Raw genomic sequence first — 22,015 nt, forward strand, 5'->3', positions numbered from 1 at the left:
GTTTGCTGTTTTGCTATTTTTTGCTTGCTGTTTTGCTGTTTTTTGCTTGCTGTTGGTGCTGTTTTGGTGTTGCTGTTTGGCTGTTTTGCTGTGGTTCTTTTGCTATTTTTGTGCTGTTATGAAACTTGATAAAATTTGTTTACTGTTTTGCTGTTTTGTTGTTTGTTATTGCTGAAAATTGTCATTTTGTTATACTACTTGATAAATTCCAATTGTGTTGGCATGGTGTTTTGAGATCAAGTTTTTATGATTATTTTAGTTTTATATATTGCAGTCCTAGTCTCCTGTTGTTTATAAAAGTTTATTCAATGAAATGTATACAATAAAAGATGTAAATTATCAAGAAGCCGGGTACCCGGAACCGGAACCGGTTCCGGCGGTTCCGGGAGCGGTTTCAATTTTCTAGGAACCGGTGTAGGCGGTTCCGGTTCCAATACCCAAAAACTAAGAACCGCCGGTTCCGGGAGCGGTTCCGGTTCCGGCTAAAATAGGCGGGTACCCGGTTGTGCTCATCCCTAATTGAAGCCTCAATAATAGAGAAAATGACTTAAAAGCCCAACGAAGTTTCCAAACCATTCAAAAAAAACCCAATCATGTTTTTGTGTGTTCAAAAAACCCAACGAACTTAACATTTTGTCTAAAAAATCCAACAAAATTCCAAACCGTTCAAAAAATTCTAATTTTGTTTTGTTTAAGTTCGTTAGTTTTTTTTTGAACAATCAAAACATGATTTGAGTTTTTTAAACGTTTTGAAAACTTCGTTGGTCTAACAAGTCATTTTTCCGATACAGTAATAAGCCACGTCATCTGTTTCTCTTATTTGATTTTCAGGAAAATGTAACTTAGTTGGGCTTTTTAGACAAAATGTTAAGTTTGTTGGATTTTTTTGAATAGACAAAATATAATTGGGATTTTTTGAACGGTTTAAAAACTTCGTTGGGCTCATAAATCATTTTCCTCACAGTAATATGGAGAAAAAAAAAACATCAAACCCATGGCGAAATACAGGTTTTTTTTACTAGTTATAATAAAAATGGCACCATTCTATCTAAGCTAAATAAATAAATCAACAAATAAATAAATAAATAAAGGGTATCAAACTAAGAAGCAAACGAAGACTTGGAAGGAAGAAGAATGGAATCGTGAAAGGGAATGTGGCAACTGGCAGATTCCGACAATCCGAGTATTCGACCCTTTCCACTTCCACTTTGAACGTTTGATTCCGCCTGCTTTTCCACACCTGGCCCCACAATCAATCTCAACAGCTCTAAATCAATACCACATAGGACCCACTGGTATCAACGGCTCCAACACAATTCTCGTATTCTTACAAAGTTTGGTCCCTAAACTCTTTAAACTTTCATTTTCTACCACATTTAAAAGTCTTATTAATAAAATGATCCTTTTTCTTTGTTAATGTTAATCAATCTTCTTTCAAAATCATTTGCAATACATACATGGTAAGGAGAAAGGTAAATACGTTCCAATAAATGGTCTCATCATCTCATGATGGATGTTGGAAAGTACATCATAATACTTATATCTTTATTTTTGTATGTTATATTGATTTTTATATCTTTATTTTTGTATAATATAATTGTAGATGTTATATGAAAATTAACTTAGAACTTTTTTTAGCAAAGATGTATGCATTTATATTTCACTAGGTTACAACCTTAAATCTTGGAGTAAGTGAGTTAATTTTGAATTAAAATAATAATTCTAAAAAAATGTCCGTAGAGGGATTCATACCAATTCATACCAAATATATGTATATCTATTTTTGTATCATTTAAAGTCACAGGAATTTAAAAGTGCGTAAATTTTTGTATTCTAAAGGAAGGGCATCATAGTAAAATCACAATTGTAGTATTGTAGAATTCTGTAATGATAGGAGTGACACGTGGATGAAGGTTTCTTTTATTTAAGAAGGAAGATTTGTTTATTCATCTTTTGTTTCTAAGAAAATTACTTGTTATATATTTATTCATTTTTTTATTATATAACATGAGACATCATTTTTGTAATGTTTTCAACTCTAATCCACTCCTATTGTTTTACCAAAGACAAAGTTCGAACATGGAGATACATATTTAAGTGTAAGTTGCAAAATACTCTCTTGTTTCTTTTTAATTAATAAAAGACCTTAATAACAAATAACATATTCAAATAATTTTTTAATGATAACATTATAAACGATTGAATGTTGATGTAATAATACGCAAGCCCGGCCCTGATATTTCGGAGACCTTGTGCAAAAACTAAAGTAAGGCCCCATAAAAAATTTGTTGTGAATATTCTTAACTACATTTGTTACCACTAATTCAAAACATAAAGTTACTAAAAAACATCTCATAAATTCGTTCCTACAAAATAATGTCTTCATTAATTGGTAATCAAATAAAATTGTAAAACTGTTATAAACACTTTTTGAAAAAAAAGAACAACATATTACTATTTTCTAAACATCGACCTTCTAGCATTTTTAGAAGAAAATTTATTTATGAGACTTTCATCTATGAGATTTTTTTATTACTTTTTGGTGAGTTTATAAAATATAAAAACGTCTAAAATTTATAAAGAAAACATATTTGCATTTTTTTATATAGATATTTTCATTAAATTGTTGATAAATTTTAAATTTATGATTAGATTTTGATTTATGTTGATTTTTTTCAAAATTAAAATGTATCTAAAATTGGAATGTTACCGGGCTAATTTTATTTATTGATAAAACATAAAAATAGATTTAACAAAAAAACCAATACTATAACTATAAATTATCCCTAAAATCGGAGGCCCCCTAAGATCGGAGGCCCGATGCGACCGCACCGTCGGCACCACCTCAGGAACGCCATTGATAATACGTACTGTAGAAATGTTTTGATAACAATACGGTCCAACAAGATTAGATGTGTATAAGATTTGCTATCTTCAACAATGTTAACTAAAAAAGATAGCATCAAACACTATTATTTTTTAACAAAAATCGATCATTGCTCAATTTAGAAAGTTAAACTTTGTTAATACTAAACTTTACACATATGACTTAGTCTAGGGGGTGTTTTTGTAAACCACTAAAAGGGCAGTCTTCCTGGAAATGAACCAGCTTCACGAGGACCCACTTCTGCAATCATTGACCCAAGAAGACGCGCTACCGTAATTGCCCTCAGCATATCTTTTTCAAAGATTCACTAATACCCCCTACAATTTTCTAAATTAACATTTCGTTTCTTTTTAATGAAGAAATGGTAAAATAATAAAATTGTAAAGTTAATTTAGGTAATTCTTTTGTTCTTTTATCATGCATATATTTTCAATTTCAAACGGATCTCATTAAAGAGTGAAAATTTAAATCTAGATAAAAACTTACAAATAGATTTAAAAAAAAAAGATACGGTGAATGCGATATTTAAGGTAAAAATCTTGGTGTTGCAAGTAATTTCCATGATTTTAGGATGAATGATATTTCGTATAAATAAAATTTGAATATATTACGAATAAATAAGGCATGTTGGTGATAAACATAATTAACAAGAAAATGTCACGGTTTTTTCAATAAGTAACTCAAGAATAAAAATATATATTTAAAAAAAAAAAAAAAAAAAAAAAAAACCAAAGAAATAATCATGGTCAACTTTAGCTACCTAACATTTAGGACTTGATCAACAAACATGTCATGACGTCTCACAAACTCAAGGACTATAACCATAACATAACCAAAAACCCAAGGGGCATAATCGTCAATTCATCCATCTTTGTAACCTTCAACGGCTCTTCTTCGAGTTACCCTACCCTCACAAACCAATATAAATACCTCTAAAGGTGCGTCCGCCTTCCAAACATTATATAACAACTACAAATACAAGAACATATACAAAGGCTAAAAAAATGGAAGAAAAAATTGAAGAAAAAAAGCCTTTATTTATGTTCAGTTTCAAGAGGTTGCAAGGGAAGAATCGAAAGGGAATATGGAAGAGATTGGGGAACTCAGGGCTTCGATGGAAGAGCAAGTTCAATGTGCATCGATGGTTTGTTGATCGTTTTCTTTTCAAGATTCTTTCGGGTGTAGAAGCAGTTGTTTTGGTATCCACACTTGTTTTCTTCTACCTTTGTTGTGGTTGCCATATCTGATTTGTTAACCATATGTCATCGGTTTAATTGAGTCAGATACTGATATTGATACTCATTGATGAAAATGATGAACTGTATCTATGGAGGTTTCAACATGCACAAGAATTGATGATTATGGTTTTTGAGGAACCAGAAGTATTGCCTTATTTGTTTATTCTTTTTGGAAATATATTTACTTCATGTATAGACCGGAAAATGAATTAAGTTGTTGTTTTTTTGTATAAATCATGAAAATTTACAATTTCTTTATCTTTGATTTACAGGGCTGAAAAATAATAGTAAAATGATACCATTATCTTTAGTGGTTAAATGATACCATTATCTTTATCTATAATTACTTACATTTATAGTTTTTTTTGTTTTGTTTTTTTACCAATGGTTAAGTTTATTTCACATTCTTCTAAGTTTTTGCACAAATAAACAAGTATTAATATAATATTTACTTTCGAATTTTTCAATAAGTTAAAATGTGAGAATACGACTTGAAGATCCCAAATACTTATGGAGGAAGGCAAAGAGAACAAAAGTCAATAGGAAAGTTGAAATGACCTTGCTTAAAGACAGAAGACCTATAAAAATATTATTTTGAGGATTTTATCAAGGCATGTAAAACATATATTCGGTACTTCCTATGGAAACATTTGCCTATTTGTTTAAATAGATAAACAACCTTTGTGCACATTGTACATTTGATCGAGTAGATAAACTCGGTTTGTTAGTTTGACCGATGGGATAAAATTACCAAATAGATAGGATTAATTGGTTATGAGTCAAGTTCAAATAAGATTCGAAAAAAAGTGTAATAACCTAATAATTAAAATTAAGCCATAATATGTTCTCGAACAGATTTCCATTTTAATAATTTGGAGTGTCGATTGTTATTTTCATTATAGGTAGCACTACTTTCTGATCCCGGAACGAACCCACACCAAAACCGGCCAAACCGAATATTTGTAAATGGTGTGATACAGTTCCAGGTTTTCTAGCCGGCAGCCTCCAAGATCGTTGTTGCTTTGCTACCTCTATTGAAGATTTTGAAGTAAGATTTATATATTTACTAATTATTTACTATGCATGTATGTTTATGTATGTAGATAGTTAGATGTTAAGGATCATAGGGTCGAATGATCTTGACCAAATAAAAACAAATGTATTAGCTAATACCATTTATAGTTAGATGTTAAGCTAGGAAAGCATTCATTTATAAAAACTTAAGGCAATCCATAAGACAGGCCACCCACATAATTACAAAGTTTAAGAAATGAATGAAAGAGTGTGAATTAGAATTGAAGAAGTTCATGTGCGGTGATTTCTTATTTAAAACAACTTATGCTTACCAATGTGGGACTAGTTTATTTGGTAGAGACTTTGGCCCCGTTTGATAGTTGCTGACTGAGAAAGATCTGTCTGGGTAAGAAATCCTGATTGAATAAGAAATTATGTTGTTTGATTGTTAATCTGACTGCATATGCTTACTGATGAAAATGACCATTTTACTCTTTCAACAATAATAAACAAAAGGATGAATTCATCGAGAACATAACCAGCAAAATCAATAAACATATAAATTTATCAACATCATTAGCAAATGATCATATGAACAACAAACATGAACTGAACAACAACCAAATCAATTGTAAATTCTGAACATTTATCAATCTCAACAACAAAAGTCAAAATTTCAACAGGAAAAAAAACATTCAACAACAATAGAACCTCATAAAACCTCACTTTTGAAGCCATATTTCAATCATCAATAATTTTTCACCCTAGATTACAACTTTGTTCATGATTTCCAAAAAGGGCAATATTGTCAATATCCATCACCATTGAATTCAAGACAACTCCAGGGAAGCATTGTACATAGCAATGCATTTTGTAATGAGATCATTAAATTCAATTTAACGTTTGAATACCAATCTTTCAATCTTCAATCCACTTTCATAAGTCCCCATGACACAACTCAAGCCAACTGTTATGACTGCAACCACCAAAACACACGCACATAACAAACACCAACCATTGACCCTGCTACACACAGCTGTAATTTCAAGCATTTTCAATAAACAACCCAATAAAAAGTGAGTTTACCAAGCAACACATAAGCCCCACAATAAGAACAAGAATCTTGAAACTGTTCAATCAAATGCTCCAATCTTTCTGTGTCTCCATGAACTCTACAAACCCATATCAAAGTTCTGAACATTACATAATCTGGTTTGATTGACGTGAATTTTACAAACTTTTGGGCTTCTTGTAGTTGTCCAGGTCGAGCAAATAACTTTTGGGCATCGATTTCAAGATTCTTCATATTCTCAAACAATTCCAAAGCTTCTTTGCATAGTCCAGGGATTGAAAGTCTTGATATCATTGTTGTCCAAACATAAACATCTTTATTATCTGCTTCATTGAAGATTCTCATTGCACGATCTATGCACCCACATTTTGAATACATGTCAATAAGAGTAGTAACAAGTTCTTTTCAACAGGTTACCTTAAAGATTAACAAAGTAGTTTACTTTTATGCCAACACTCAAAGGTCCAGTATAAAATTCAGGTATGTATGAATCTAACAGCAAAATCAAGTGAACATCAAACATTCAAGAGCAAAAAATCGAAAATTTTAGAGAAAGAATGGCAAAAATCAAAACTTTTAAAGATAAAATCGGAACTTTAGACATAAAATCAGAACTTAACAGCAGAGCGTACCTGATTAGATGAAGAATGAGCTTCGATCGGTGGCTGGAAGATGAAGGATGGGTTGCTGGTCACGGGAGAAAGAAAACAGCTGCGGGAAGAGAAGAAGAAAGGAGGCGTTGGAAGATACATTAGGGCAATGGGTACGATTGGAATTTTTTTTCCCTTTCTCAATCAATCAACATCCAAGTTCTTTCCCAATCAGATGTTTATTTCCCGCTCAGACGCGTAATATATGTTTATCAAACACCTTTGGCTGACCGAGTCAGCCAAAAAGGTCTGAGCCGACTCGGTCAGACCAATATCAAACGGGCCCTTTGTCTCTTAGATTAGAGGTCTCGAGTTCTAATCCAGGCATTGACAATTTCGTAAAACTAACTTTTAACCACTAACCCTGCCGTTAAAAAAAACAACTTATGCTTATTTCTAAAATACTTATTAGGATATGCGGTGACAAAATGAAGTTTAATAAAAAGTGTTTGGATTAGTTTATCAGGTACTAAAATAATACTAAGTTGATAGGTTATTTTTCAATGTTTGGAAAACTCTACTTATACTTGTAATTAGGAAGTAACTTATCAGAAACTCTTTATTTAAGTTAATAAGTAATTTATGTTTGCCAATGTGAGGCTAGCTAGTTCGCTTGGTAGATGTTTTGTCTCTTAGATTGGAGGTCTCGAGTTTTAATCCGGACATTGGCAATTTCGTGAAACTAACTTCTAACCACTAACCCTGCTGTTAAAAAAACAACTTATGCTTATTTCTAAAATACTTATTAGGTTATGCGGTGACAAATGAAGTTTAATAAAAAGTTTTTGGATTAGTTTATCATGTACTAAAATAATAAGTTGATAGATTATTTTTCAATGTTTGGAAAAGTCTACGTATACTTGCAATTAGTAAGTAACTTATCAAAAACTCTTTATTTAAGTCAATAAGTAATGAATAAGTAACTTATCAAATACTCATTATTTAATTCAATAAGTGTTTTTAATATATATCTATCCAAGCACTTAAAATAGTTTAGTATGGACGTCAACCTCCAATAAGTTAATAAATACTTCGAATAAGAAATCATAAACACCCCCTTACAAGCGTTTGAGATTTCTTATTTAAAACAGCTTTTACTTATTTCTTAACGTACTTATCAGCTTATCCTGTTCCAAAATGACGTTTATGAAAAAGTGTTTGGATTATTATCCGTTACCAAAAATAATAAGCTCATAAGTTACATTCTAGTGTTTGGCAAAATATGCTTATATTTGTAATTACGATTAACATATCAAAAACTCATTATCAACAAGGAGAAAGTAACTTCAATACTCATTATTTGAGTTAATAAGTACTTCTAATTCTATCCAAACACTTAAAATAACTTATTATCCATGTCAAACTGCAATAAGTTAATAATCATTTCAAATAAACAATGCTAATTAATCACCCCAAAATGCTTTAGAGAAAAGTTATATATATTTCATAAATGTCAAGGTCACAAAATGAAATCTAGAATTTGAAATTAGATCTTATATAGCTAAAGGAAGCCAATTTAGGAGCCTTTAAGAGAGTTTGGTGTGGTTTTGAAGAAAGAAGAAGTTGGTGTAAAGACCTTGGAGTGGAGTACATTGTAGATCTGGGATTTCTAGCTTGTTTGCAACCACAAAAAGGTATAAAGCTTGAATCTTTTCCACTCCGTCTTGTAGATCTAGGTTTTTTCTCTTTAAAGTCTCTTTTTGGTCCCAAAATGATGATTTTCAAACAAAGCATGTTCTTGACCCATTAAGTCATCCTTTAGACCTTTGGAAGGGTCTTGAGTCATAAAAATGGGTTCCAAATGGTTAGTTTTACTCCATGCATCATGTAGAAGGTCTTAATAGATTAAGATCTTGAGTTAAGCACTTACTAGACATGCTAAGTCATAAAATCGGAGACTTTATGACTCCTATGAGTGTTTTAGCCATGGATCTGCAATATGGATGTAAAAGCTTTAGCCATTAAGCTCTTAATGGAATTTTGGGTTTCTGGGAGTACGCCCCACGTACTCGGAGTACGCCCTGCATACGAGGTCAACCACCCCGATGGTGGTCAACATGCGAGGACACGAGTATGCCCAACGTGCCTTTGGTGTATGCCTTGCGTACTCACTTTGAGTCGATTTAGCTGAGTTAACTCGGTAAGGTTGACTCGATTGGGTTGACTCATTTGACTTAGTTGGTTTGACTAGTTTGATTTTGAGTTTGACCAAGTTTGATCTTAATGTTATTTTGGGTATTTTGGGATTTTGATTGAGATTGGTCATTTGGTTGGAATATGAGGCGGTTGGAGCTGAGATTCAAAGTCGAGACCACATCAGCTTTTGTCCAGTTTGTGAGGTGCGTTTTCCTTACTGTACTTGCGGGTCGAAGGAACCAAGGCCGACCCATTGTTTTGATATTCACGGATATGTTGAGTATGAAATTTATATGCATGATTATGTTAGTTATTGATATGCTAGTCTGGTAGATCTGTAGGACTATTTGTGATTCTGTTTGCATGATTATCTGTATATGTTTTTTATCTGGTATATGTCAACATATTATGTTGGGTTGAGGTTGTACTGCTCCGTACGGTAGCCAACAAACCCTGGATCATTCCAGATATGAGCTGAGGCCTGGGTAGGGCATGCCAGACTCATACTTAGGTCTCATGAGCATTCCAGATACGAGCTGAGGACCGGGTGGTATGCCTTACTCGTATCGAAGGTGGCTTGATGGTATTTCAGTCTGATGACTGATCTGGTCAGGGAGCAAGCCAGACATAAATTATGGGCCCCGAGGGTGAGCCAGACTTATGTTGTGGGCTCAGGGGTAATCCAGTCTCTTAGTTGTGGACCCATTGCATGTTGTTATTGTATATGTTATTTGGTTATGTGTTGGTACTTTGGGGGAACTCACTAAGCGTTGATTTACAGTTTTGGGTTATGTTTTAGGTACTTCAAATGACCTTGGGAAGGCGAAGGCGTGACTATACACATCCTCTTATTATGATTTATGATTTTGGAAAAACTCTGATGTTGGAAATGTTTTGAAAACTATTTTGTAAACACTTTATGGATTTGAGTTGTATTTAAAAAGTTTAAAGTTGTCATGATTTTTTTGGATGTTACATTATGGGATTAATCAATTACTATGAGATCAATTGTTAAAATAATTGATTTTTTAATTTATATGATTAATAAATTAATAAGAAATCAATTAGAATTAATTGATTATTAATCAGAATTTATATAGAATTAATCTGCGATTAATTGGAATTAATTAAATGTGCAATGGGTGAATTGTAATTGTTCAATAGTTTAGCAAAAGAGGCAATTCTAGAAGCATCATGCCATGGACGGTTTTAGGAGCCTTTCTAAGGTTTTCAGAAGCCTCCTACATGTTAATAAGTAAAGTATTTGAATTGGAATTAAATATATTATTTAATTATTCAAATTTTGTTTTTTCCCTAAGTTACCTAAACTATAAGTAGGACCCCTTGGGCATTAATTTTCGTGGTTCTCTCTTCCAAGCGGCTTATTGTAACTTCCCAAAAATCACAATAAAATTTAACTTTTCAAAAACAACCCATAACCATAAATTTTTGTAAAACCATTGTTTCAAAAGTATAATTTAGTAATCAGAGTATCCTCAAAATCCAAACAACATAAAAACCAAAGGATGTGCACGATCACGCCTTCGCCTTGTCACGTTCATCTGAAGTATCTAAAACAATAAACTGAAACTGTAAACCAAAGCTTGGTGAGTTCCCAAAAAGTACCACCATACAAACAAATAACAACATGCATACTGAGTCCACAACTAACAGACTAGATTACCCTTAGCCCACAGCATGAGTCTGGCTTGCCTTCCGGCTCACAGCTCATGTTTGGCTTGCTCCCGACCCCACAACATAAGTTTGGCTTGCCTTACTGGCCCACGACTTATGCTTAGCTTGCTCTCGAACCCACACTATAAGTCTAGCTTGCCTTACTAGCCCACCACTTATGTCTGGCTTGTTCCCAGGTTTGCTGGCTTCCGCAAAGTGCAGGATCGCCTCAACCCCAACCACACTATGTCGACATATATATAACAGATAACATATATCCAGCAAATAGATAATCATATGACCAGTCAACAGACAAACATCCAGATCTACAAATCATTACCGTATAACAACATCCTATATACCAGGACACATAACCTAGTGGGGTGGCATTGGTGCCTTCGACCCACAAGTACAATGAGGAAAACTTACCACTTTGTCTGAACAAATATCTGAATAGGTCTATGCTCTGAAGCTCAGCTCTACCCGTCACTTGTTCATCAAATAGCAACCAATCTCAAATACAATTCAAAATACCCTTAGTTTAAACTTGGTCAAAGTCAAGATCAACTACAACAGTTCGCCACAGTGTGGCCACTAAGTGACAACAAAGTCGAGTCTCAGCCCAGCCGCCACGTCGTGGGCACTGGGCTCCTACACAACTTAATAGATTAAGTTAGTTTCCTTGATATTAAGGGCTCCAAAGCCTAGATCTGGTCTATTCTACGGTCTAAGTGGATAAAGTTTCCGGTTTTACCCCTTTAGACTCTTTAAGGGATGGAGATCCCATTTCTAGACCTAAAAAGGGAAAGAGCCAAGCTTGGCTTAGCCCATTAAGCACTTTCTCTTGAAGACCACTAGATCCCCATTTCCAGAACGTTTCTAGCATCAAATAACAACATAAAAATCCTTACTTTCTAGACATGCATGTCCAATGCATTTCTTGAGGAACGGAGGTTTTACAGTAGGGCATGCCGCTTTTAAAGCCATTGTGTGCAAAGTGGCAAAGCACGAGACTGCATGTATAGAAAATCAACATATGTTTGTATCCTTTGCATTTGATACATTTGGTTTTCTCACATCAGAGGCGGTGGAGCTCCTCAACAGAGTTCAACGGGCCATGCATTCTAATGTTATATCTCCTTTGCATTTGATACATTTGGTTTTCTCGCACCAGAGGCAGTGGAGCTCCTCAACAGAGTTCAACGGGTCATGCATTCTAATATTATATCTCCTAGATCTACAGATGTTGTTTTCAAAAGAATTGGTTTTGCCATCCAGAAATGGCTAGCGGCACAACTTGTTGCCCGATTACCTTCCGTCGATATGTATTGACCTCTGTAATTTTCAATTTCATGATTGAATGATGTTTGTAATTAAGTTGAGAGGGATTTAAGAGATGATAATTAAAGTAAAAAAAACAAAACGCAAAAGAAATTGCTACATGTAAAGATAATTAGATGGACATCTTTTTCAATGGCTTTGAATGTTTTAACCATAGTTTTTTGAATGTTTATACATTAGTTGTTGAATCGTTAATGGTTATGAGTGTTTTTACATTAGTTATTGAATGGTTAATGCTTTTACATTGTTTCTTGTTATATTTTAGGAGATAAATTAAATATCAATAAAAATAAAGATAAACAAAAACATTTTAAAAGAGCAACCATACTGGTTTTGATGCCATTAGGTCGAATTTATGGAACAATTTTGATGCTACTGTGTCGAATTTATGGGATATGTCTATTGGTATTTCGGTTCGAGGACCGGTTTTGGTTCTACATAATCCACTAGCCTTCGAGCTGAAATAACTGATCATGATACTACGAACTGAACCAAGTTGGGAACCCATCAACAAGTCACAGATTTGAGACATTTGATTGAAATCCAACCACACAAAGACCCGATGATGAGTTCTATGTTGCATCACTTTCACATCAAAGTTCACAATTAACAATTTCCTATCTTTCATAACAAAAAGGATTTCAATAATCAAATAACAACGTACTTTAAAATCCAACATACAATCAATATACAAGTTTTAATTAATATCTAGGTTTTCTTAACATTATATATCACCATGATATATATAGAATCAAAATTAGAAATGAGAATATGCATTTTTGTAACTCTTTCTACTATGAACAACATAACTATATCATGTTGCATAATAGTAAATCACAAAGTTTTCGATTCATGTTATTTCATTAAAATTCGATCCTCATGAGTCATGACACCTGATATTTTTCACCCTTCTTGTGTTAGTTGATGAGGATTCATTCCAGGAATCCATAGAAGGAACTGAGTGAAATGTTTTTAGACATTCTTACTGATCTTTGAAAGAGAAAATAAGACTTCATTCATGTCAGGTCGATCTTTTGGATCCATTATGGTGCAAGATAAAGCTAACTTAAGTAGTCGTTCTATGATTATGACACCCTGATTCATTGAGAAATTAGAACCCAAATCAGGGTCTACAATTTCAATCAAATCTTTCATTCCATTTGAAAGTGCTCGATCTACTAGTTGTGGCAAACTGATCGTTTGGATCCCCTCCTCTTCAGTAACGACACATGTCGGTCTTTTTCTTGTCATAAATTCCATCACTATTATTCCAAAGCTAAATACGTCCACTTTTGTTGTAAGTTTTGTCATAAATACAAACTCTGGTTAAAAACAGAAGTGCATTAGTGTGACATTCAAGGTGAAAGGTAATACAATTCTAGATACTTACAAGTTAGAATTTTAGAATGTGTTACCTGGTGCTAAGTAACCAATGGTGCCTTGAAATGTGGAAGCAGAAGAGATGTTGCTTCCATCCTGTTGATGAACTCCAAGAATTCGAGCTCTGCCAAAATCACTTACATGAGCATCCCACTTTTCATCCAGAAGTATGTTAGAAGGCTTCAAATCACAGTGAACTATTGGGAAATCATATCCCGAGTGTAAGTACACCAATCCTCTAGCTACAGACACCAAAACATCTACTCTTTCAGACAAATCCCATCTTGATCTATCAATCCAAGAGTCGTGTATAATCCTATCCAAATTACCGTTTTCCATGTATTCAAGAACCAAAGCCTTTAGCTTCCCACTCTCCCATGCGTAACCAAGTACCTTCACTAGATTTCTATGCCTCAGTTTCCCCAATGTGTTCATTTCTTTGTTAAAGCTCTTGTCAGATTCAGCTGAAAACTGGGCGATGTTCAAAATCTTTACAGCTATCTTCCTCCCATCTTCTAGCCTACCCTTGTACACAGTGCTTAAACTAGTTGTACCCAAAATGTTACCTTCACTGAAGTTGTGGGTAGCATCTTCCAGTTCTTTTCTATCAAATCTTCTGAGAGTCAACCCTGGGGTGTAGTCAGGCGCTTTGACTTTCGTTTTTCTAACATGGCAACAACATAGTGTTACAAAAATGAATACAATAAGCAATGCAACTGATCCGAGTATTGAAAACATCAACACAGCCTTTGATCGACTTTGGGTGGCACATAATTTGGTGTTGTTGGCAACGCACAGAGATGGGTTTCCCTCTAATGCAACTGCGCTTATGTTTCTGAAAATACCACTATGGGGAACACGACCTTCTAATTGATTGAAAGAAATGTCGAGTTCTTTCAAATCCAAAATGTTGCCTAAACTTTCCGGAATCAAACCCTTGAATTTGTTGCGTGAAAGATCAATAGAGGTAAGATAGGTCAAATTCCCCATAGTTCCAGGGATCTTTCCATCGAACTGATTTTTTGAAAAGTTTATGCTGGAAAGCAGATCGCCTAATTCATTTGGGAAAGATCAATGGCTTGTATCATCTCCAGCTCGCCTAATTCATTTGGGATGTTTCCTGTAAGAAAATTGTTGGAGAAGTTGAGAAAGATCTGTGTATTTTTCATACCTCCAATCACGGACCCTGAAATCGACCCTATGAACAAGTTATGTGAGAGATCTATCGAAATCAACTTGTTAAGTTTTCTCATACTATCCGGGATTGACCCTTGAAACCTGTTTCCACTGAGATCCAACTGAGAAAGCTGCTCTAGCTTTGAAACAGAATTCAGAATAGAACCCACAAATTTGTTGTTCATCAAGTAGAGTTCTGTAAGCTGTTTGAGCTCAAAGATTTCATCTGGAATCTGGCCTTGAAGATTATTGTTACCAAGCGAAAGGCTTTGAAGGGAAGAAATGTTTGAGAATTCTACAGGAATCGTACCTGAAAATTGGTTTTGTCCCAAGTTTAACAACATCAAACTAGTAAGATTTCCGAGTTCTCCTGGGAGGTGGCCCGAAAAGGAATTGCCATGAATTTGCAGAATTTGGAGATTAGAAAGTCTTCCAATACCTGATTTTAACAGCCCACTGAAATTGTTATGTGCCATATCTAAGATCACAAGACCTGAACAATTGAAGAGATCATCAGGGATTCTTCCTGACATTCTGTTGTCACTAACAAGATATGTAAGATTTGACAACTTCCCTAAACCCTGAGGCATTTCTCCTGTCATCCTATTTCTAGCAAAATCTATCCAACGCATATTAGTGCAGTTTGTGATGCTTGATGGAATAGACCCTTCTAGAAGATTGTTACTAAGAGACAAATTTCTAAGATTATGAAGAGACCCAATACTCGAAGGAACTGATCCCGTGAGAAAGTTTAAGCTAATTGTCAAATATGTCAAATTGACTAACCTGGTTACGGATGCTGGAATCTCCCCGGAAAGATTATTTTGATGAAGGGTAAGAGATTGTAATGATTTCAGCGAACTGATATCAGAAGAAAGATTCCCGATGAGATTATTCTCTGATAGTTGCAAAACCAATAATGATTTTAATCGGAATAACGAATTTGGGATTGTGGAATTCAGCTGATTATCATATAACCGTAAAACCTGTAAACCCAAGAGATTTCCAATCTCAGGAGGAATGCTTCCAACGAGCTTATTGCTGTATAAATTAAGAAGTGACAGATTCGTGCAATGGCCAAGTTCAGGTGGTATTTTCCCAGAAAGAGAATTCTCAAACAACTGAAGAGCTTGTAAATTTGACAAGTTTCCAATCTGTGTAGGAATGATACCAAAAAGTTGGTTTTGACTGAAGTCAAGAGCTATCAACTTTTTTAGATTACCAACAGAAGTAGGAATTGAGCCTTGTAAACGGTTATTATAAGCTCCAAGTTGCTGAAGATTCATCAAATCACCAATTCTATCTGGGATTGTACCATTGAGTTTGTTGTCATCAAGGCTAAGTTCTAACATGGAAGTGACATTACACAAGCTTTCCGGAATAAATCCAGTTAGCGAATTGTTTCCGAGGTCAAGTATTTGCAGATTCCGGAGGTTTCCCAGTTCCGATGGAATCGGCCCAGAGAGGGAATTGGTGTAAAGGGAAAGTCCAGCAAGCTGTGTGCAATATGCCAACTGGGAAGGAATGTTACCAGTAAAAGAATTGTAAGAAAGATCAAGAACCTGGAGGCTGGAAAGGTTCCCAAGAAAAGGAGAGATTTGGCCTTTGAACTGTGTTTGTTGAATAGAAATGGAAACTACACGTTGTGAGACATCATCACATTGGATTCCGGTCCAGTTGCAGTGGTGGGTGGAATCACAGCATTCCAATCCAGGAGTGCGCCAGTTGGGTCATCTGTGATTGAGTTCTTGAAATGTTCCAAAGCATCAACTTCATCTTTTAAGCTAGAATCTGCAGATAGAACACCAAGTAGCAGAAAAGATAAAAGGACAAGGGTTTTGAACACCATTGTTGATTTTGAAGTGGGTTTAGTTACATGAGCATGAAGTTAGTTATAGATTACTCAATCATAGGTCGATTATTGTAAGTGCTTTCTAGAGGTGGCAATCGTGTCGTGTTGTGTTGGGTTCGTGTCGTGTCGAAACAATAAACGGGTTGAAAGTGTTTGACCCTAACCCGACCCATTTAATTAACGTGTCGTGTCGTGTCAACCCGTTATTTTCGTGTCGGGTTTCGGGTTAGGGCTATAGCTCGAAATATGTCGTGTCATGTGAGGTTAAAAGATTGAACATGTTGAAAGAGTAGGAGTTAGGTAGGCAAAAAGGAAAAGATAATACTTTGGAGGCAGAATAGATGAAATCATAGCAAGTTCAGATGACAAAATTAAAAGAGTGAGAGTTGGGGAGGCGGATGACAAATGTCATGAGGATGCGAGATTTAGGGGTGAGCATAATAACCGAAAAACCGAACCAAAATCAAATTAACCGATATAACCGAACCATAATAACCGAACCATTTTAAAAACCGTTGGTTCGGTTTCTAATTTTTGTTAACCGATAACTAACGGTTCGGTTATGGTTTTATAGGTTAACCGAACCATTATTAACCGAACCGCTAACTTTATATTTTACTATAAAAAATTATAGATTATGTATAAATTATAAAATAATATATTAAAACTTATTTAAAACCTATTAAAATTCCAAAATATAATTCATTAATCCTCACTTATCAGGAGACGAACAAACAATCAAACTATCAAAAGTTGATCACGCAGACACACATAATCTTCCAATCATGCCAATAGTTAGATTATTCATTAATGTTGCAATTCCTAATCGGCTAATTCTACAATTTGTAAACATTATTCACAATTAGTTTAATCTTCACACTCATAATCCTAAATTGATGCTTCTCAAACTGTTAATCTTAATCAAAGATCGTTTTGACTTTATAGAACTATTCGAATGATTTTTTGACTTAATCACATTGAATGTATATGAGTGATTGAACCTTTTTTTTATCCAAATAACACATAATATAAATGTTTGGCTATTTTATTTAATAATTTTTGATTTAATCGAATTGAATGTGTATGAATGTTTGGCTTTATTTGAATGTTAATATTAATTATCAATATATGAAACTATTAATGTCAATTTTTTTGAAAGATTAATATTTTTATTGAATGTTTTTTATTTTAAATGTGACTATGTGTTATCTCACTCTGAATATCAAATGTACACATTTTTTTATTACTATAAGTTAGGTTACAAACATTGGCGTCGAGGACTTTTTGTATTCCGTTTTCATTTTTTATGTCAATATATTTTCATCATTTATATTATTTTGAACATTATGGTTAACCAATATTAACCATTAACCAAAACCGTTAACCGAAAAAAACCATTAACCATAACCAATATTAACCATACCTAATGGCTACCAAAATGCATCAACCAATCATAATGGTTATGGTTCGGTTTTGACCAATAACCGAACCAAACCGCCTCATACACACCCCTAGCGAGATTGGTGAAAGAGATTGGGTAGTTTGGGAGAGAATGAAAAATTGAAATGAAGTCTTGATCTAGATGGCTAAGTCATCTCAACATTACAAAACAATTTAATTCGAAGGCTTTCTTTTACTTATGGTTTTGATTTTGTATCTCTCTAGTTTATTTAAATAATTTAAAATATTTGCATATAAATAAACGGGTCATTTTCGAGTCATATTCAAGTTGAAATTCTCAACCCTAACCTTACCCATTTAATTTTCGTGTCTTGTCGTGTCAACCCGTTTATTTAAACGGGTTGAAATATCTTACCCAAACCCGTTTATTTCGTGTCGGGTACGTGTCGGGTTTCGTGTCGTGTTAATTTTTGCCACCTCTAGTGCTTTCCCATTACATAAATTCCACAAGCTGGAAGTCTTGCATTTGACGTGGAAATTGGAATAGTGCCACATAGTGTCGAAGATAAAATATCAGTGTACAATATCAATCTAATACTTGTCAACCTATCAAATTATAGATGTTATATATGTAACTTTATTTTATGGTTTTATTATTTTATTGCACTGATTTAAGTATTTATAATATATATAGCAGACTATACATTAACTTTAACGTATTATTGTGTTTAAAAAAAGTTGTCAAAATATTTTGAAGAGATACTAATATTGCATATTTATTGTTGAGATGCGGAGAATGTCATGGTTTTGGGCCTTTTGGCAAAATATTGTAAATGGTGAATGTGAAGGATATGAATAGCAAACCAAGGGTGACATTCGTCAGTGTCAATGTAATCGTAAACTTCCTCTTGATATTAGTAATAAATATCTTTATTTTGTCGGTAGACATAACACAATTATACTAATAATGTGAATCACGTAATTCTTTTGTTATGTTTATTTTTTGCATTTTTATTTGGCTTTTGGAAGATGTAGGTCAGAAGACTATCTCTACAAGAAAAAACTACATGCATCAACCATTGTCAGAAAATAAACATGAATCGATGAAGCAGGAGGATCAGGTATTGTTAGATCAACATACACTTGGGATGGGTAGGTTTTCATTAACAAGAAGACACTGTTTGGCCTAATCACGACGTTATTCAATATGTACAAAAAAAAACCCTCGACAACTAATAAAATATTCTTGATTCCATCGTTGGTGAATATGAAGATGCTAGAAGGTATGCAGGTTGCGGATCACATTAACTAATTTAAATTCAGCGATAAAGTTAAGGAATTTTTGTTAATATCTTCAATGCTCGATAGTTAGTGATTGGATACTTCTTAATGATGCTCAATTTGAAAATAAGTGTTCCCCGACATTAATGCCCACAATATTTAACATAATTTCTCTCATTTTCTTCAAAGTCTCAAATGATCATCCAAAACTTTAAGGGATCGTTTGTAGAATGTTTTGGAAGGAATGAAATTTATCAAAAGAATTAGGATATGTAATGCATTTTGTTGAGATGAAAATGTTTTTGGAAGGAATGAAATCTATCAAAAGAATTAGGATATGTAATGCGTTTGGTTGACATGAAATAAAATATGTTTTCTATTTGGTTTGCAAATTTGTCAAATGAATTAGAAAGTAAATTAGGTAATATGACCAAAATATCATTTTAAAGTTTTTTTATAACTTACTATTATTTTTTAAATAAAGATTATAAAACTTTGATTTAATTAAAATTTCATTTATTAAACTTTTACCCGCTCAAATCTATGTGTTTTGTATTGAGTTAGCATATATATATATATATATATATATATATATATATATATATATATATATATATATATATATATATATATATATATATATATATATAGGGTTATGTTATTTTGTTTTTAGTAACTATTGTGTGCCAGAATGCACAGATCTGGACCATTGGATGAAATATAATCAAATGTTATAATCTGAGGGTCTATAATAGTAGAATATGATAACATGTACCATATAATCACATAAATTTGAGCATAAGGGCATTCTAGTCAATTAACCTATATTAAAAAAGGAAATTTTCGGATTTTTAGGGATAATTAATTCCTTTATTTTTAAAAATCTAAATATTTTAAATTAATTTAAAATTAAAAATCCGATTTTTATTCTGTCAGAATGATAGAATTTTAATCATAAAGTAGTAAACATATTTTTCGATTTTATTCTGTCAGAATGACAGAATGTCAACCATAAACTAGTAAATATATTCTGAAAGAATACACAAAATCGATTTTTGAACTAATAATATACCAAATAATTACATTGTACGATTGTGATTTATTGAATTATAACAAACATTCTGAAAAGAATACCAAGTATAATTCTTAAAAAATAACAACATTTTAGATGTCTTGTGTATGTTTGACCTCTAAGCCAATTTAAAATATGCTAGCATTCTTATGAGATTGACATTTTGTGACATTGACATTCTGTCAGAATTGTATTGCATGAGATTGGTTTTATACAAGGAGTCTTTCCCATCAGGTCTTCAAGCCATTTCTATCACAAATTCATTGTCAAATATTTTGTAGTGATACACTTGTAACAACTGCACATTAAACATATAATTAATTAACTACAAATTCTATTAGAATAAAGCAATAATACTCTTATATAATAAACTATTCTTTCAGAATGAAAATATTATAAAAAGGTAAACAAGGTCAAAGCTATGATCAGCCCATATGTCTGTTTGCTTCAGCAACATAAACATAAGGAAAAGCCAGTTTGCTTCAACATCAAATCTATGATCAGGATAGATGTTTGCTTCAACATCATAAACATAGATTGAATCATCAATACTTCCAGCTACAAGTTCTCTGCCATCAAAGAATGGTGTCTCTGAATTTCTGAAAAAAATAAAAAAATTACAAAAATCCAACTCAAAAAACTTAATCAAAGATCAATAAACTTCATGTAAACTTACCAGCATCTCCTCATTAACCGGTGATTCCATCACTAACCATGTATACAATGTGAGATTGTCATATTTCTCTTTGGCATTTCGTCAAACACTTTAAGGCGCTCCCTAAATCACCACATTTTCTATGAATCATGAATGAAAAAAAACCAATTCAGAACCATCAACATCAAATGATTTACACAGGAGGGTATATCTCCTGTGTTCGGTTTCCATACGATCGAAGAAAAAAAAAGCATAAATGTTTACGTGGCTTCGGTTTTGATTGAAAATGGTAGAACCCCCATTTTTTTTAACCATAGCCACTGAATCATTATTGTAACGAAAACCTGTGAACAAACATAAAATCAAATTCCAATAACATTATAGCACACAAATAATAACATTAATAGAGATAAATTGTTGTACTCCTGGTTCAGTAATTACATCAAACACATGGTGGGCATTGATGAATTCTAACAGATTTGTACTAGACATTTCGGTTGTCCATGGGAATTGGGAGTATTTCCTGCAAATTGCCAAAGTATTTACATAACTAAATTTAACCTGTGATCTATGTTGATCACAGATGACAAAATGAGTAACTGGAAATTGTTCCTTTACAAATAGGGTCCATATTTGGGGAAATCCAAGGAAAAGAAACAACATGTACCTCGTGTTCTCTCTTCTCCATATTATGCGAGATCAAAAATCGATCGTCAGGAGGGAAGAAAAGGGGTCGTGCTTTCTCTTCTCCATCTCGTGTGTGCGCATCAGAAAAAAACGAAGAAGCGATCGACTCCTTCTATCTGTGATGTGTGTCGACTGGAAGAAGAAAGAAGAAATCAAGGTTTTGATCGGTTGTGTTGTGGGGTGTCGGTCATTCATCTTGGTAATTCGTTGAATATATGACACGATGCAAGAGAGAGACTAGGTCAAAATTATTGATTTTATTTCCTTAATTGCAGGATTTCAATTAAATGATTCCTTAATTAAAAAGTACAAAATGTCCAGAATACCCTTAAATGATTTATTTAATTGTTTATTATTTCTTGAATTCTCATTGGTGCATTTAGGCACACAATACTTGCTAAAAACATTTGAACCTAGCTCTCTCTCTCTCTCTCTCTCTCTCTCTATATATATATATATATATATATATATATATATATATATATATATATATATATAT

General features: G+C 33.3%; 1 pseudogene; it reads right to left on the reverse strand.

Moving 5' to 3' along the window:
• Window positions 1-12,610: 12,610 nt before the first annotated feature.
• Window positions 12,611-16,433, reverse strand: LOC111890810 (LRR receptor-like serine/threonine-protein kinase FLS2; annotated as a pseudogene).
• Window positions 16,434-22,015: the final 5,582 nt, after the last annotated feature.

This window comes from Lactuca sativa, chromosome 7 (assembly GCF_002870075.4).
Source record: "Lactuca sativa cultivar Salinas chromosome 7, Lsat_Salinas_v11, whole genome shotgun sequence".
In the NCBI taxonomy this organism is placed as follows: domain Eukaryota; kingdom Viridiplantae; phylum Streptophyta; class Magnoliopsida; order Asterales; family Asteraceae; genus Lactuca; species Lactuca sativa.